The 19,551-nt window shown below is 44.5% G+C and overlaps 1 long non-coding RNA gene across 1 annotated transcript; it reads left to right on the forward strand.

The window, feature by feature from the left end:
* Window positions 1–11,334: 11,334 nt before the first annotated feature.
* LOC146254536 (uncharacterized) lies at window positions 11,335–12,626 on the forward strand. The gene is made up of 4 exons (XR_014731460.1): window positions 11,335–11,469; window positions 11,581–11,679; window positions 12,146–12,378; window positions 12,516–12,626. It is a non-coding gene; the product is annotated as an uncharacterized LOC146254536 (long non-coding RNA).
* The last annotated feature ends 6,925 nt before the right edge of the window (window positions 12,627–19,551 follow it).

Genomic DNA, 19,551 nt, shown 5'->3' on the forward strand with positions numbered 1-19,551 from the left:
CTGATCGAAGATTGTCAGTACCATCTAATGTTACAGAAGTTACCAAGGATACTGTTATACTTTGGAGTTTTTCTCTGACCATTAAGGTCAACAGGTGTAACTAATCACTCTATTTCCTGTGTGTATGTGTGAGAGTGTGAAAGAGAGAGAGAGACACACAGAGACAGACACAGAGACACAGAGACAGAGAGAGACATGGGGAGGGGATATGGCTGTAACAGGTAGGTGTGGGAGAAATACGAAAGACTTCCAGGATCCATTTTGAACTCTATTTCAACTGTCTCAGTAAACAAAAGGAATGGCTTTAGAAGGGAATATGAGGGATGTTGATATTAAGCATACCTCCCCACATTGCAGAAATGTCACATTTATGAAAACCAACAGGAAATAGCAATCAATCGCCTGTGGCTCAAAAGCGTCCATCAACCCTTTATGGTAGAGAGGTTGATTCATCAAAGATTGTCGAGAAAAAGATTTTGTCAGTTCTGTAAACGTGTCATATAGTTTTTATCTTCACTGAGCCATTTGCAGTCTCAAATCAATCTGTGCTGTCAAAAGGATTGTGAGTCTGACATACTAAAAGCCAAGCACACTCTTATTGTAAATGGTAGAAATTGCACACCAAACTATCAAACTTGCTGTTTCAAACTGTGTCAAACTGACCTCATTTGAGTAGGATTCACAAAGCTGTTTCATGGATGAGGCCCAGACTGCTTCTACACGCATTCAAAGTTTTCTAAAGCAAGTGAGAGACATAAAATAAGACCATGAAACTGTGTTTATCTATACCTGCAGATCTTATCCTTGTCAATCTCCTTGTTCTTCCTTTGGTTCAATCGTTCAGTCTTCTACCTTCCCTCTAGATAAAACCATGAAACTGACTTTTCTTTGCACTTTGAGATCTTATCACCAATCCATATTTTACCTTTGGTTCAAATATTTATGTTCTTCCTCCAGGATAAGCCTAGAGTGTACAAGCCTCAGAAGGACCCCACTCAGGGAAATTACTACTTAAAATGTTTTGACATTTTAAAGTTTCCCAATTTATTACATATTTTTGTATGAACAGTTTCCCACAATTTTTGTCTTTCAAATTATTTCAAAAAGAGAAGTTGTAGTGACGAGCAGGAGTGGAGATGCACACAGTTGAAGCCAGGACCTAATTGACACGTCAGACTAAGCTTCTGCATGTGTGTCAAAGATCATCAGTTTTCGGGTTGATGAAGTGACCTGCCTGTCTGGTTGTCAGCGCTAGTGTTTGTCTGCCTGACCCCGTTTGTGCCCCCGTTTTCTTCCATAATCCTACAGCTTCATTCCCCAACACTGCAGAAGCGAGTCTGAGCTTATCTGAGGCCTTGTCATACCCACCATCGTGGGTGACACGAGAACCTGTTGAACGAGCAACAAAGTCGATTCGTCCAGGACCTAGGCCTTTGGGTTCAGGGTTTGCTTTAGGATCCGTTGGGCTCTCCAGAGCCAGAACTCTGCACTGTTGCTGGGTGTGGAGGTGCTCTGCAGAGTGCTTCAGCTCCGGAGGAGTCAGGAACAATAAGAGAAACCCAGAGACATCGAACTCAAGGACGCTACAAAGAAAAGAACAAGCTCAAACCCAAATCTTCATTTCATACATTAACAGCATCCTTCACTTCAATTTAATTTAAATGCACACAAAACCAGCTCTGCATTTTTATCCTTCTATTTTCGGGGCTCGGGAGTCTGATCTCAGAATAGTTGCGTTTATCTTTTTCTTACAGTTTGTCTGCTAGACAGAGGGCTTTGTTTAGCGTCTCCTCCTCCACTCAGTGAACTCTTCATTTACACTCCATTTCAACTGACATTGTTTGCGTTTGTGTACAACTGTCAAGTGGGACTTTGTCAAGGACGGGCTTACTAGAGATAACATTTCTGCTTCTCAACAACGCTCGTTCAACACTTGAACCCCAGAGAACGTGACCTGGATAGCAGCATCAGCAACATGTAAACAAATACATGATTTGTGAGTAAAATTGCAGAAAAATGCCAGAAAAATTAAATTCTTTTGATTGTAGTTTCAGGGTGAAGCGTGAGTTTGATACTGTTTTTATGTCAATGGACAGCCACAGTTTCATGTGAATGTGATGCCTGTGTTGAATCCAATCCAATTCACAATCAGCCATAAAGCAATTTTTTTTTAACACAATGGGCAATTAAGTTACAGGGCTGTTCTGTTCATTTAAAAAGAAGCCAATCCAATAGACATGCCTTATCGGAAATTACAGTATTAACTTATCAAAGGGATTCAGACACCATAATGACATGTAACAAACGGTAGCCGCTTAAGAAAGGGCTTGATCTGAAGATTTTTCTCATCAATGCTGAAATCCATATTAGGGATTTGAGTGTTGGAAGCGGTCATGCGTAATGTGATCAAACTTCAGTCATCTACTTTGCGCTGTGAAATGCATTGAATATAGATCAGTCTAAGCTCAGTCTAAGCATAGATAGTGGAAGGCGTGGTGAGAATTTTAAAAAATGCAGCCTTGTTATAACAGAAACTTATGGGAGAGGTGTACCCTGGCCTAGGGACACCAAGTACTGTATACATCCTAGATTAGTAGGAGCTGCTGAAAGTTACATTTGTGTACGGTATTTTCATTCAAGAATATGTATGGCGCATGAATATTAGTGTAGGTGTTTTACTGTAGGCTATTACCACATCCTTCAACAACTTCCCGCGACCTGCTTGTGAATCAGCAAGCGTCCCAACGCAGTTAGCACTGTGTACTATATTGTGTACTGTAAAATCAGCGTAAACCACGGCCTCTTGGGGCTTATTGCTTTTCTAAAACTGTTACTACAAATATTTGATATGGTTTCATCAATAAAAACAATTAGAAACAAAATAGTTTAATAATAAACCGTCATTCTTCTGCTACTACAAAGTATAGTTCCTACATAAATCGTTGCCACGCAACAGCCAGATGGACATTTTTGCCGTCTTTTTCAATTTGAAATATTCGATGCGCAGTAATATGGAATGTTAAAGAATGTTATGAGGACAACCTGTGAGGTTATGCTGGATTTTACAACGGCATGGAACGCGATGTAGCCAATCACAATCAAGGATGGGAACAACCATTTTTAGAACTCTCAATAAACAATGCCGTCTGCTTCCTTTTTCTCGACACAACAATGAAAGCTAGCATAAATACTTTCCAGTACAGCAGATAAGGGGTTGGAATCTTTCAAAGACTTCCTTCGCATTGGGCAATAATAAATATCAACCCCAATTAAAAAACATCCACACCAATTAAAAAAACACTGTATGAGCGCTCTGTACAAGCCTTAACTCAACAATGTATTAATTTCTGTAGAAGTAGAACAAAAATATATACATTTTGCGGCCTGTGACTGTTTCAAGGTTAACGGATAGAACCTTCTCCTGAGTAAGGAGAGAAAAACAGGGAGTACCAGTTTACCTGATTGACAACAACATTAGGAAGGACTGTGAGCCTTCACACTACACTCTGTTCTTGCCTGCAAACTTGTATAAAAGTCAATCGAGCCTCAGAACTCTTGCTCACTTGTTCCTTGACGGTCTTAAGAACGCGACTCGGCAAACCAGGGAAGCAGACTGAGTTCAACAGTAACAAAGCACAGTACTACAGTATGTACAGTGGCTTTCACCAGCAGAATGCTGCCAGAGGATGACTCAGATGAGAAGATGGTCAGCCCCCTTTCCTTACACAACTCCCATTACATAGATATCAGCAGAATGGGGTTGAAGTACTATATGCTTGTGAAAAAGTGGTGACTAGAAGGAGGGACAGCGTAGTGAAGACCAGAATGAGGGACAGCGTAGTGAAGACCAGAATGAGGGACAGCGTAGTGAAGACCAGAATGAGGGACAGCGTAGTGAAGACCAGAATGAGGGACAGCGTAGTGAAGACCAGAATGAGGGACAGCGTAGTGAAGACCAGAATGAGGGACAGCGTAGTGAAGACCAGAATGAGGGACAGCGTAGTGAAGACCAGAATGAGGGACAGCGTAGTGAAGACCAGAATGAGGGACAGCGTAGTGAAGACCAGAATGAGGGACAGCGTAGTGAAGACCAGAATGAGGGACAGCGTAGTGAAGACCAGAATGAGGGACAGCGTAGTGAAGACCAGAATGAGGGACAGCGTAGTGAAGACCAGAATGAGGGACAGCGTAGTGAAGACCAGAATGAGGGACAGCGTAGTGAAGAGCAGAATGAGGGACAGCGTATTGAAGAGCAGAAGGAGGTGAATGGACCAGGAGACGGAGCTTGTCTCACCGAATCCCCCCCCCCATTCTTCCTCCCTCCCCAGAAGACTGCAGACATGGCACCATTGTCGAGACCCAGGAAGCTGTGGACGCGTGCGGCCGGAGGCGGGACCACGTTGTGCCGTGTTCGTCCTCGCTGACAAGCGTCCTCGCTGCGAACACTCGCAGACAAGCGCATCAGGAACTGGAGCAAGCCTGTTTTGCATTGGCAGTCCACGGCACATTTATAAGGCCGTGGAAACGAGATGAGTGTTTGCAGTGTGGAAATTAAATATTGAAAATCTGATACACACCCCCCCCCTCCCCCCCATACACACACACACACACTTCCGTTTCTAAATCCCCAACTGCATGTTGGGCATGCGAGCCTTACACACATCCCACATGAGTCTGTTTGCATTAAAGCTCCATCTGCAGTTGTAGCAGAAACGTGGCTGTGACCTACAACACTCAGTAGACATTCCAAACTCTCCCAGTTTGGGAGCAGCAAACACAGATCTAACTAGAACGAACTGCTGAACACTCAGGCAGTGTTACCAAACTAGATTCATATCTACATTCACTTACTCTTGGAGGGCAGCCCCACGCTCTCTCACCCCCCCACCCCCTACTATCCCAGAACATTACAATGAAATCTCCGTTCCGCAATGTCTGCTTTTGCTTGGCACAACATTTCCCCCCTTGATTAAGTATGTTAAATTGATCTCAGTTCAAGAGGGTCAAATGATGGTCAGAGGGGGAGAGAAAGAGAGAGAGAGGGGGAGAGAGAGAGAGGGGGAGAGAGAGAGAGGGGGAGAGAGAGAGAGAGGGGGAGAGAGAGAGGGGGAGAGAGAGAGGGGGAGAGAGAGAGAGATGGGTAGAGAGAGAGGGGGAGAGAGAGAGAGAGAGAGAGAGAGAGATGGGTAGAGAGAGAGAGAGAGAGAGAGAGAGAGAGAGAGAGAGAGAGAGAGAGAGAGAGAGAGAGAGAGAGAGAGAGAGAGAGAGAGAGAGAGAGAGAGAGAGAGAGAGAGAGAGAGAGAGAGAGAGAGAGAGAGAGAGCGGCGGGCGTCTTGCAAGGCTGGTGTTGCACTTTTCTTTCTGTCCCTCTGCTTGTCCATGTAAATGACTTAGATTTATCTGGACCGAGCAGGCAGTCATAGGCAATATTCAAGTCGGGAGGTTTTAAATGGGAGGCCGTTGCCTTGGGGATTAGAGGAGTCAGGAACAGTAATACACTGTATAGGAGAAAAATGGCTTCCTGATTTTCATAATAACTAACTCTCATTGTTGAGAGGTAAAGTAATAAGAACAGGTAATCCTGAGGCTATTGGGCTACTTTACAAGGTCTTAAAATCACAGTATGTCTAAAATAATTATGCAGCAAAATAAACCCAACGGACAGTAGATATTTAGGCTAATGGTTGTACAACAGGCCTGGCCCTAGAGATAGAGGTTTTACATAACTTTACGATGGATCAGAGCTGTCGTAATCAGGAACCGAATCCTTGAAATCTTGAAGTGGGAAAATAGAAATGATAATTGCGTGGTACCCTGTCAACACACTGAGAACATTGCGTGCCAGTACAGAGTGTCATTTCTGTAGCTGCACAGCAATCAGGATTTGATCTAGGATCCTGCTACCAAACAGTACTTCAGTCCCAGATGTACAGTACTTCCTGTATGCATATATACAGACACATTGAAATGAACAAATCGTTCATTTCGGTTATCTAAACACTGAATGTTATGTGATGCTTAGGTGTAGGTTTAGTGGCGGACAGCAGCGACATGTCTACCAATGTATAGAGACCCTGGAAATCCCCTCGCCAAAACGTTTAAATCTCCCTACCAAAAAAGATGCCCTCGGTAAAAATAACTTGAAACAGCAGCAACAGTAAAAGACCCGACCCTACTTGGGTTCAAACCTCCATGCTCACCCCTACAGTCGTCTTGTGCACGAGGTCACGAGGAGAGATGGCCTGTGCTCCACAACATTGATCCAATGATCCCACTTGCCAAGGAGAGACAGGGTAAACCCATCAGGCTAGCCTGGGCAAACTAGGAGTTTAGACAAGCTTTCCCCTCTGAAAATGGCCTTTGCAAACGAGCTTTGCCCAGTGCTCTCAGATTCATTGGTGGCAAGGCTCCTTGCCTTTACGTAATACACATATTGAAAGAGACCATTCAGGATGCTGACATTCAGTAATGGGAATGACTCGGAGGATGAATACTGTAATTTTCAGCATGCCCCTGAACTACTCAAGACAAATAACTGCAATAATAATGACTTAATATGTCTGGACTGAACTACATTATATAATATAGAGGAAGAACATTTACTCCCTTGGAACATCAGCTCTGGATTTTCCCTCACATATGTGCCTGGGTCAAATGTATTATGTTGGTATCAATACAAAATGACCCCTAAATGAGGATAACCTCATCGGACATATATTTGCTCAATGGTCCCACGTTCCTGACAGGGAACATCTGGGGAGAACATTGAGTGTGACACACGTCAATACAGAGAACTGCTGCCAATTGATTTCACATTTGTAAACCAAGAACGTACGTTTGTAAATTACACTAATTAAAACGAAATACTAATCCGAGCTCAGACATGACATACCACGGTGTCAATTCTGATCAAAGCATTCTGATCTAGCTTGTACGTCTTCCATGCAGAATCTAAAAAGTTTGCCTTCAGACTTAGGTCCAATAGCAGCACAGAGCATTTGTCCTCTCACCCCACTTCAATTCAACATTGTACAAACAGCAGTGTGAGCTCAGACTCAGGGCTTCCATGAAGCACGCCTGTCATCACTACGTAGGCAGCTTCACTACCTACACCAATCATGAACGGCCCACTATCATTCACAATATCCAGTATTAGCATTCATCATACCATGTTCATATTCTGAGTTGTTATTGCATCCGGTCGCCCTCACTTCATTTACCGGGGCGCATGGCTGGCTGGCAGATTTGTGCCGTTTTTTCCCTCCCAGAAGATAGATGGATGAACGTACTTATGCCAAATTACTATTTGTCACTCTGAGTAGAGCGCTGGGTATAAGGCGTACAGCCCACTTGCATGTAAATATATGAGTTTAGGCTGTAAATCATTGGCAGGATAGACAAGCCCCCCCGCCCCCCCCCCCCCGCTCCTAACCCAGCAGCACACCACCCTGATGAATGTAAGGCACTCCACATGGAGTGAACTCACTCTTCTTGTCAGTGAGGTAGAATTGTTCATAAGCGTTTTAAACGTGCAAGCCGGGTTTTGTTTAAGAGAAGGCTATGAAGTTGGTCTGGATATGACGGGTACATATTTGTATATTACTGGGTTGGTTACCATTCATTTAAACATATTTACCTTTTGATTTAACACCATGAACTTGGAGATAACAACAAACAGCACATGCAGCACATGCAGAGTTCTCAAATGTAGAGATTCATTCCCATAGTGCAATACCACAATAACTGTTCTCACTTTGACTGTGTCTGGTATAAATGTGTCAGAGAAGTATTTCAGGCATTTTTTTTACTCCCACTGTCAGATTCAAAGTGTCAGATTCAAAGTGTCAGACACAGTCTTGGCTGCATGCTTACCTGGGAAACCAAGCTTCACCTCCGAGAGGAGATGGAGAGGAGGGGGGAGGGGGGGGGGTCCTGGAGTTAGACAGGGGTGAGGTGGGTGGGGTTGAGGACCTGGGGAGAGAAGGGGTGAGTTCCTGGGGAGAGAGAGGGCTGGTGGGTGAGGTTGAGGCCAGAGTGAGGGGGATGCTTGGTGACAGGGGCTGGAGGATACCTGTTCCCCTGGGAGGCTCTGGAGCCTGATTGCCCTCAGACCGATGGTTTGTCATGGCCCTCAGGCTGCACTCGCTGATTCAATTCCTTTGATCTCCTTCCCACACACACACACACACACACACAAGCACACGCACACACACGACTTGGCTTTGTCCTCCAGAGGTCACCCCTACATGATGGAGGGACCCTTTTTGGGAAAGCTGAATGAAATATTGATCAGTCTCTATGTATTCTCTCTTTGTACCACCACAGCAGAGTGTGTATTTTATACAAGCCAATCCACTCGCAAGGCCACTTCCTGCTTCTTTTCAACCATGACAGAATTCAAGAATGCATATGAGTGACGGATAAGCAAAGCTGGTGAAAAATGACAGAGGAACAGGGAATTCAAACCACAAGGAGGAGTAATGATGACAAATGACATCTGCCTTGTTTCCAGCAGGGTTTTCCACACGTGGAAGGGAGCTGCACAAATGGTAAATAGATGTTGGCTTATTTGAGCGTCTCAGAGACAGGAAACAAATGTGGTCTTTGTGTTGTTCGAAGCAAAACACCTGCACCATGAAACGGTTGAGAATGGTGACGCAGCAGAGCGAAATGTTTACTTCAAAACGTATGTGAGTAGTTACAATGACATAACTGTATTTAAATAAAGCCGCACAGTGTGTATCAACCCTACTTCATAACTGCGTACAGAAAAATGCCCATTCAAAGAGATAGTGTTTTTTTCGAAGTTGCCCCCTTTCCAACCGCACAAAACTGTTAGCATCATCAAACACAACACCCTTTTTCCGAATTTACAGCAAACATACATTTGACTACCAGCCTAAGCAAACTCTATATTAGCCTAACTCTCACCCATAAGGACATTTGTATCCTTATCGTATCATTACTCTCTACAGTGTACCTTATAACATTATGAAAATGAAAAACATTATACTTCCCAACGAAAATGCTTGCAACATCTATCACGTTCGAAAATAAAAACGACATTATAACCCTCATCTATTCAAGTTTGCCATTTAGCTAATCCCAGATCCCCAGGGGCGGAGGGAGGGGGGGAGGAGGAGGGACAAACCTAATAGACGTTTGTCTGTGTCCATATTTAATGCAGTGGAATGAGCAGTAAGGCTCTCTCTCCGTCACTGACAGTGTAAAGGGCAGGGGGCCCATCGAAGCGCACGGCCAGACTCCATCTAGACGCAGACCTGCCACTTCCCAGCGAGCACCATGGGGAAGCAGGGCGCTAATGGAATTTCGGGGATCCATTTAAATGCCATTGGTTTTTATCGGCTTGGTGAGGTATGGAAGAGGACAAAGTCCTCGTTGAGGTTCATGTCAGGTAACTGTAGGTTCGGGTCACACCAGGTCATTCTCAGTATGTATATGTTATGATACCATCCATATTCAAAGTCTTTTTTGTTGGTGTCATGCTGCAGAGATGTAATAATCCGCACAGTCTCCACATGCATCACCAGGCCTCAACACAGGAAGTGAACTTTTTTTAAGACCTCACTTGCGGACCAAGTTTACATTATATTATACCTGTGCTCAGGTTTTGTTCCCTTCTCATGATGAGTCTTTCACCTGTGTCTAAATGAAGGGGTGGGTTTCTAGCCAGCCCACCTGCGTCAAGGTGTCAGCCAGCTGAGGAGGTCATTATTACCATGTCAATCTACGAGGATGGAACAAGAGTCATCATTTAAATCTGTCCCCTCTCCAACAAAGTGGAAAAAGGATGATGGCTTTCGGTAAGCACTCTGTAAAATTTCACTCAGTCATACTCGCGGAATCATAACGTCTCGAGTCATTTAACACAGAGAAAAGGAATGGGGTCGCACGGTATATCTGTGTGATCTGTGTGACACGTAATTCATGTTTCATTGCAGTCTTTCATGGCTAAATTATGGAGGCAGTGATCAAAGAGATATCTTAAACAGACTTTGCTTTCTTTACATGGAACCTTGACAAAGGTCTTCAGTTAACTTTTTCTTCAGAAGCTATAAAAGTCTAGTCGTCACGCTGTGTCGTCATGTCTGATCATTGTTCATGCAGGTTATGTGTCACATTGAACTCTTCACTTGAGAAAGTGCTTTGACTTTAAACAAATGGCAACTCCTACAACTCTCAACACACTATTATGATTTAATACTGTAAAGTAATGATGAAAGCAATGTCAAAATGTGTATAGAGAACAAATTGGAAATGCATTAAAAAGCATGTGTATGGAAGTGCCAGGAATGGTTTTGCATATAAATTATTTGTTAAATATAAATGCCAGACTCGAGGGTCTTCTGTTAACAGTCACGCAGCATAAAGTGTTTGTCTCGGACTGATGATATTGATGCTAACTCACACGCTAACATGTATAACGCATATTTAAAAGAAAAATGAAATACTGCGTCACTGTGAAGTAGCAGCCTGTGACAGAGCAACACGTGTCCTGAAGGGATGCCAGGGTGAGTCCCTGGCCTGGGGGAAGACTTCTGAACCATGACCAGGCTATCATCAAACCCCAGCCAGCAGGACAGAGGCTCAGACAGGGACTTTACTGGCTGTTTGAAGTCACAATGTGACTGGTGATTTCTAGGTGGCTTAACGTTAGGTAAATGTTAGGGTTAGGATGACATTAAGGGTTGGGATTCAATATTACGCATCATTTCAGGGTTAGGGTCAGAAAATAGGTAAGGTAAGTTTTCTGGGGTTAAGGTTAGGGTCACAATTAGGATTAAGGTAGGTTTAGGGTTAGAGGTTAGCAAAAAGAGGACTTTGAATGGGACTGAATTGCCCCCACAATAATCACAAGACAAACGTGTGTATGATGTGCGTGTGTGTGTGTTTGTGTGTGTGGGGAGCCGTTTATAAACAGAACAGTGAAATCCCACATGCTTACGGGTCCCACGGGCAACCAGAGAAAGGCTGAAGTCAGTCAGAGAGGAATTACTCTGCTCCTGCATCAAGGATTCATGCCAGACTAACCCGTCCTTCACCCTGAGCCCAAAAAACAACAACAGCCATTTATACTGTCCGGGGCTTTTAGGGGGGTGAAGAATGTTCTTTAATACGCAGACTGAATATGATCACTCATATTGAGCCTATAAGAATATTAAAGAGCCACCAATCAAACCAACCTTATTTGTAATCAAATACGGTTTGACTAGAGAGACTACTTAGGGACGCGCAAATTAGATATGATCCATTTAAGTGAACGTCCTTTCTGTAACCACACCCTCCTGGCAAGCTCACAACAGTACAGTGTCTGTACACGAATCTGCAAGAAGAGTAAAACCTCTTCATAAGACACGGGAACACCATTTAAAGGTGCAATAGATCAACTGAATTAATGGAAATGTGCCTCATATACTACAGTAAGGACCAGGAGAGAGTATAAAACTGGTAAATATTAATATACATTTCTGTATAGTGTTTCAAAGGATTTAACAGGATATGAGTACAGATGGCCATAGATGTCATTAAACTTGGCAGATGACTCATTTTACCTTTCAGATGGACTTTCAGGTTTGGCAGCATTTCTTCCACACCTATATTCAGTCGTGTCTTTCAGTGTCTGTTTCGAACCTGACGTCTAAGATCCAAGTTGACAAGGTAAGAGTGTGTTGCTTCAACTTAAATAAATCCAGTGCACTGTTTAACAAGTGTTACAAATGAAAGTATTGTATTGTATGACATGTGTTATCAGAGGCAAATAAGATAAGAAGTCATGTAAACATGACTTGATGGGATGTAATATGATGTACACGTCCCATCATGGGCATGTGTGTATGTAACTACACAGTAAGATCCACTGGATCTTCGGTTCAATTATATATTTATACCATTTAAATAAGAATATTTGGGTCAATGAGGACTCTGTATTACTGGAGGTGGCAAAATATCAGCTGAATGATTGTTCCACTAAAACAAGATCCACATGATATTCTTCTCCACACCAAAAACACATGGTCAAATAAAGTATAAAATATTCATTAAAATAGTCTTGGACTCAGGTTTTGAAAAAAAGATTATTGCCATGCTGAAGCTTTTCTGTTCTCATTGTACTGCATGTGCACAGTGCTGTGTCTGCAGGTCGATCGGATCATGATGGCATCCACTGTTATAGTCCAGCAGTCTGCAGCTTACACACAGAAGATGTGGACCTCGGGCATCTGTGACTGTTGTCAAGACATGAATAGCTGTGAGAGTGCATCTTTTCCAACAAATTTTCACTCGCAAACAATCCCACGGATCCAAACACTTCCACAAACAGCTTGTTCCAGTCCCCTGTCATACTCATCTGGCATAAAGGTGTAACACTCTTTCAATCTCTTCATAACTAAAATGACATTATCAAAATGTCACTCAAAGTGTTGTTTTATTTCACTTTAATGCCTTTTAACCAGAGCACCAATTCAAACCTGTTAAACCTCTTGCTATCAATACAGGTTGTTTAGGTTTCTGGTGCTTGCCATGCGCAGCCTGTCAAACCTCGGCACAGTTTGGGGAAAGCACCTTCCTGCCTTTACTGGACTTCCTGGGGTCCGCTTGGCTAGCACTGTTTGGGATTCCCATATGTGCGCCACCTGTTGCCTTGTCTCTACGAGTAGCCATACGCCACAAATATGCAATCCAGGTGGGTTTCCGAAAGGTGTCGGGGGTGAAAGAGGGTTTCCCCTTGCTTTAGAGGACTGTGATGTCATTTGACTGGGGGATGAGAGGGGGGGGGGTGGATTGTAATCCAAGTATCTGTAGTCTTTCTGTGATCTGTCTGTTAACCGAGTCTCTCTGTGCTCGGGTTCTGCACAGGGTTCTATCTGCGATGACATCATGATCTCCTGTTGCTGCATGGCATGTTCCTGGTGCCAGATGTTCCGTGAGATTAAAGCTCAGAAGGTCGGCCCCACGGTGCAGTCTGCGACCTACTGCATCCAGCCTCAACCCGTTACAACCGCACCACAACAGTTCATGCCTGGTCCGCAGTCTCAGAATATGAGGCATGATCCCCTGACCGGTCATCATCAGATGCCTTCAAGTCCAGTCAGCAAAGGCCCGCCTTCCTACTACGCCAAGCATTAAGGTTGCTGAGATGTGGTTCCTGTGTTATGTGCCCAGTAAATCCAGACCGTTCCTTGAATCTGACTACAAGAATATTGTTGAATTATGCATGTCTGATCCTTGCTCTTCAGGTGTAACTACTTTGTAAATGCACAAATTGTATGTCACTTTCAATAAATGTATCTGCAATACAAACAAAGTTAAATGGAACTGGGGTCAGTACCTAAAACAGCAGCCAGGGTCTGTGACAACCCCTTGATGCCAAGTCTGGAGAAAAGAGGATATTCTTCCCCTCGTCGGCATGGTGACACTTCACATGGGATGGCGAGGAGCAGGCTTTGCAAGGGAGCCTAAACCCCCAGAGCACATGGATTATTGGGATTGGAAATGGAAGGGTAGGGAGTGCCAAGACCTAACATCTAGAGGGGGGGAATTTACCCAGGGAGGCAGGAGAGCTCAGAGGAGCGGGGCCCCGAGAGCCGAGCAGGGGAGGGAGAGCAGCTGATTCGCTGCTGACAGGCGAGGTACTTAGGGGCCGTACGGGGTTTTGTCACGTAGGCAATTACCGTCCGTCTCGGCTTCGGCTCGTCTTTCTTCGTGTTCCAACCATCATAGGTCCACATCACGAGGAGATGTGTGGTGAGCTCACTGGGGCACGGGAATTAGTTTCCTCACCTGAAATGGTCAGGATTCTACTGCCGTTCATGAGCGGATATTTTCGTCTCGAAAAAAATTGTCTGCTTCCGAGGCATTCTTTACCCGACTCTTGCCAGCACCTGTTAGATAATAAGATGAGAAAAGGAACCGTGAAGGCATTCCGGCTTGTTTACCCGTCAGGAACAGGTATGTAAGCCTGATAACATAAGGTGAACTCGCCTCACATTAGATATCAGAAGAAGAAGAAAAAGAAGAAGAAGAAGGGATTTTATTTGCCATGAGTGTTTGCACAAACAAGGAATTTACTTTGGCAGGGAGGTGCATACATTAAACATATAGGAATATTGAAACTTAAATATGTGTACTAACTATACAAAAGGAGCAAAGTCTAGCTAATACTAAGGGGGGTCTAGCTAATACGAAGGTGAATAAAATAAAATATGAATTTAAGTAGTCATAATTTATAATCTAACCTAAAAAAAAAACAGATCTCCACGCAGGGCTGGGAGTTGACAAATCCTGACACACAGGGAATTGAGCTGCAATTAGTCTCCCCCCCGCCCTCCCCTGCCCCCCTTCCCTGCCCCCCTCCCGGACTGGCCGAGACAATGCTACGCTGTAAAAGCCCCCCCTCCTTTGGGGGGGGGGGGGGGGGGGGGAGCTGAGAAGGACGATAATAAAAAGGACACTTCTTTACCCGGGTCTTAAAACATGTCTTTGAAGACCAGCTGAGGTTCTCTTCCCTTCAAACCGGTTGCTGTGAAAGAGCAATTTGAAGTAAATGCAAATGTGAGGTTTGGGACGAAGTCTGGGGGTATTTGATATCGGAACTACACAGTCCCTAGGTGGACCAGAGGAGGCTGTATGCTTTGTGGCTCATTCTGCATTTCTATACCATACCACATTATTTACATTGTTAAGTTTTCACAGGAAATGATGGGGCTATAACAACAGATTTGTACAGTGCAGACTGTATGAATGTGCGTGGAAATATTTTTGAAGGTAGTTAGTTTATGTGTAGAATTCATTTGTGTGTGTCTTGTATGCAGTGTGATGTATGCAGCAAGGTGGAGGGTGTCAAAATATTGACTTGTAAATGTTTGACAAAAGTGCTTGTAAATGACAAGTTCAACAAATACCCTTATTACAAGTGGTTTATTGGCTAAGCCTTACATGACTAAGCTCATGTAAGACAAAATATTTGAATAAAACTAATTTGTGCTATTGGCATAATTGTGACTCGTATGTTGTTCAATCTAGCAGAATTAATTTGACATATTGATTAAAGAGGTTATTTTGGGTTATTATTGATTGATTATTTTGTCTAGATTATTGATGGCTCCATAACAGTGTATGAATGCTGTTGGTTATTTTCTCCCACTGAAGTTGAGGCCAGACGATGGAATATCTGTCATTTTTGATCAATTACACGTGGTATATTATTTTGGGTGGATGAGTAATTGCCACATTGTGATAAATGATCAATTAATAATTAACTCACTTCGAATGAACAGAAGATGAATTCCTCTTGGAAGGAACCCTGTGTCTGGGAGCGCTTGGTTTGATGTGCTTCACGCCCTAATTACCTGAGAAGTGGGTATAGGGAAACGACACCACCACATCTATCTTAGACAAGGACCCTGCAGGATGCCTTAGCTACCCTTCAATGAAGATAAACCTGACACCTTGCAGAGCGATCCCAAGTGTTACATGGTCATCAAGCCGATAACTCCACATTAAAGGAATGTGGATTCCAAGGTTGCTTTCAGCAGAGGGTTGAGGAGGTGGAGGTGAGAGAAGGAGGGAAGGTTGAAAGTAAGGAGAAGACACTCTTACCTGTGGGCATCTTTAAACTGAGGGTCTTACCATTGAGTGGAGAGAGAGCAAGAGAGAGAAAGAGAGCGAGAGAGAGACCTTGTAGCGCTAGGGCCTATGGTAATCTCTCGTCTTTCCCATTAACCTCCAGCACTGAGAAGAGAAGCCACGGGCTTTCATCTCAATCGGCAGCCTTTAATTACTCCACTTAACCTTGCCTGTGATACAGGCTCGTTAGTGGGGTCCGGGATTACAGCTTTGCCAACGCTTTCCAACCACACAGCCAGGCAGTTTACGGAATCAATGTTTACAGAAGGTAGGCAACTGCCTCGCAACAAATCATGCGTCATTTGAGACGCCTTAAGTCGACAGCGTTTACATAGCTAGTTTATCTTGAGGACCCCCTGGTGAGTGATCACATTCAATCCCTCAGCTGAGCTTCCGCGTTTAATAAATCCATACAATGCATAGAGTTGCGATGGGCTTCGTTGGCATCGGGAATGACAAGCGGAGGGACGCATTCTAAATGACAGGCTAATGACCCACTTTGCTATTCTCCACCGACACACACACACAAAGTAAGACCCATGTACTGAATTGTAAGAGCTGTGGAATATGAATCAACCCCCCCCCCCCCCCCAGCCCCCCATCCAAAAATCCAGGGCTTAGAGTAGCTTTCTTAGAGCGAGGCAAAGTCGTAAACGTTGACGCCTGTCGCAGACGTGCTGGCTCAAGTCGAGCGCCTTCCTGCTGCGCTCCAAATCAAATCTTTATTGCTTGTCGTTTTAATCGAGGATTCGAGGCCCACGAGAATCTCTACAGTGGAAGATAGCGGTCTGCACACTCGACTGCAGCTTTGATCGTGTTTTCCCCTTGTCATACTCACAAGAGAGGGGGTGTAAGAAGGTACAAGTCGACATACAAAGACCGGTCTGTACTCCACAGAAGTACAAAAAGCCTGGGTAGAGCTCGTCAATAGAGCAAAATCTTGACTGCCCGACACTTCAATGGGTGCAGCAGACTCTGATTTGATCGGTTAAAGGTCAACTCAGCTGGATGTAGAGTACATTCAAAACCTGCAAAGACATCCAAGTACTGACAGTCTTGACTATAAAAGGAGGGTCGTTATCAATGTGAAATGTAATTACAGAGAGTTGTAAAACAAGTAGAGGGGTTAAGCCGAAAAAAGGGAGTTCTTTTCATAGGGTTCTTTCCCTAACATTGACATTTTAAAAGATAAAAAGCAGGAAAGAAGAAGATCTTAAGAATGGCTTCGCAACCCTTTCTAATGTCACTTTTTGAGCAAATACCGTACTATATTTTTGCAAGTCATCTGGTATTCTCTCTGATAATCCTACCAAGAGAAGGACACAGAGGTGAAGATCCACAGTCTCACCAATGCTTAACCTGCAGCTCAGTTCCCAGGTTCACACACAATGCAAATGAATCTACCCTTAAATCTTAAGACTTAAGACAGCGTATGTCTGTGTGTACCAGTGTGTGTCTGTGTGACTGCGTGTATATGTGTGTGTGCTGACTGACTGACTGCCACAGCAGGGGCCCCTCCATGTGAGATGAAAGAGGCGAGACTCAGGGAGCGGGTCCATCAGTCTCGCGAAGACTCCTCCTGACAGGTCTCATCTGCCGCTCACTCTCTCGTCACTCACGCCGTCACCGCCGCAGCCACCCGGCCCTGAAGCCGCCTGGCTCACCCGTCTGATGTGAACGAGCTGGACGGGGAGAACACCGCTCTCCCCTCTGTCTGGGGGGAGGGGGGAGGCACACACGACGAGGGGGGAAGTACAGGGAGTTGGGAGGGAGGGATGGACAGAGTGAGGGAGGGGTGAGTGGGTTGGAGGGATAGAGTGGGGAGGGAAGGGGAAGCAATGAGGGAGAGGGAGGAGTGTAGAGGTGGAGGGAGGAGGATGGGAGAGAGGGGTGGAGGGGTGGCTGGAGGGAGGGAGGAACAGGGGAGAGGGAGGACTGTAGAGATGGAGGGAGGCAGAGGGGGGAGGATGAGAGAGATAGGTGGAGGGGTGGCTGGAGGGAGGAACAGGGGAGAGGGAGGACTGTAGAGGTGGAGTGAAGCAGAGGCTGGAGAATGGGAGGGAGGGGTGGAGATAGGGAGAGGTAGAGCGATGGGAGGGAGGGGTGTAGAGGTGGAGGGAGGGTGGGGTAGGTAGGGGACTGTCAGAGACCCATCAGCCACCGCTGTGCACAACCAGCGCGACGAAGTTGGCGCTCGTCAAGGTTGGCGTCGTTTGTCAGTGCTGACTCTGAATTCAGAATCTTGTTTGGACAAAATAGTTTTGCGATGAAGCGACAGTGGAAGAGTAAAGTGTCTTTTTGGACCGGTGTCTGGGTGGCAAACTGCCTCAGTGGCTCAGACGTCATGTTAGTTCATCTCCTCGACAGTCAACAGGAGCCTGGCACTGTTACTTCACTTCCTCGTCGAATCAATTACGTCCCACAATCCTAAATTAATGACATCCTACAATCCTAAATCAATTACATTCGATAATCCTAAATTGATTACATCCCCCAATCCTGAATCAATGACATCCTACAATCCTAAAACAATTACATTCTATAATCCTAAATTGATTACATCCCCCAATCCTGAATCAATGACATCCCACAATCCTGAGAGATGCACATCATGTTCAGTCTGGTTTTCTAGCGACAGAATGAGCTTGCGTTTGATTGAGTGAACCGAGAGGAACCCTGAGAAAGATGTTTGCCATCAGTCATTGACAAGTCAGACATGTTTTTTTTGGTCATGCTTGGGTGTCCATGGAACATGGAAGTCCAGTACTTGAGCTAAACTCTTTGTGAGGATCACTTGTGTGTGTGTGTGTGGGGGGGGGGGGGGGGTGTATGAAGTAAATCTGAACTGCCAGGTAGTCTGAAATCTGTCGGATAAGGAACCAGAGAGTAAGGGCTCAGCCCGGTTGTCAAGGCTACAAATAGGAAGCTGTGCTTTTATTCCATGATCGCTGACTCAATCTCAACGGTCAATGCTTCGTCTTGTACATGACATGAATAGATACGTACGCAAATCCACAAGGATCCAGTGCAAGTAAATGTACTTATTCCTTGTAAATTGGTGATGTTGTACATGCTTATCGGTTATACATAGGTCACATGCTTCAGTCAACACAGCCCAGGCCATGTCAATATGTCATTTGGTGGAAGGATGAGACATTGTGATGCAATGAGTCAGCAGTGTATGGACCCTTGAAACCAGACAGGGTTGGAATTTCCAATTAGATCATGTTCTTATCAGGGTGCCAGTAAGACTTCTGAATAGTCCAAAGTACATTTTCCATGAACAGGGGGCTTGAAGTTGTTTGTTGTTTTCACATTTGAACAAACCCCAACAGCCCTGGGTAGAGGAAGGGCATAAACAGAGAGCAAAGATGAGACCTGCTAATTAGAGGTTTCACTCTAGGGACGTTACAGCCAACACAAGTTCCACTTTTTGGGTCAGTCTCAGAGGAACAGAGGAGCTTGTTGTCTTATTATAATTACACCAAGGCAGAGAGCTGGAGATTGCTCAAAAGTGTAGGTTTAGTGGCTAATGTGCATACTCTTTTTTAATACTCAGAGCTTCAAAAGTAGAACGACTATGTTTGCAGTTAAAATGTAATAAAATATCTGCACGATACATCAGGGATGACTACGTAGTGATCAAATTCACTTCTTTGCTGTGTCTGATACAAAAGTGTTCCATGGAAGCTTTCAAAAAAGATGTAGCACCCAGGAACTTATCTCAAATAAACTGTCTCCCCAGAAACAACAGACTAAAGATTCATGAACCAGGAAGAACTGGATCTGGAAATTCTTTTATCTGTGTTCAGCCATTTTATCTTTGTCAAGCTGCAAGAAAGCCTGCCATGACTTATTGTTGAGATACACAATGGGACAAGTAACGCGTTGCCCAGTGTTGTATAA

The sequence above is a fragment of the Hypomesus nipponensis genome, chromosome 16 (assembly GCF_054491055.1).
Source record: "Hypomesus nipponensis isolate SF chromosome 16, ASM5449105v1, whole genome shotgun sequence".
In the NCBI taxonomy this organism is placed as follows: Eukaryota; Metazoa; Chordata; class Actinopteri; order Osmeriformes; family Osmeridae; genus Hypomesus; species Hypomesus nipponensis.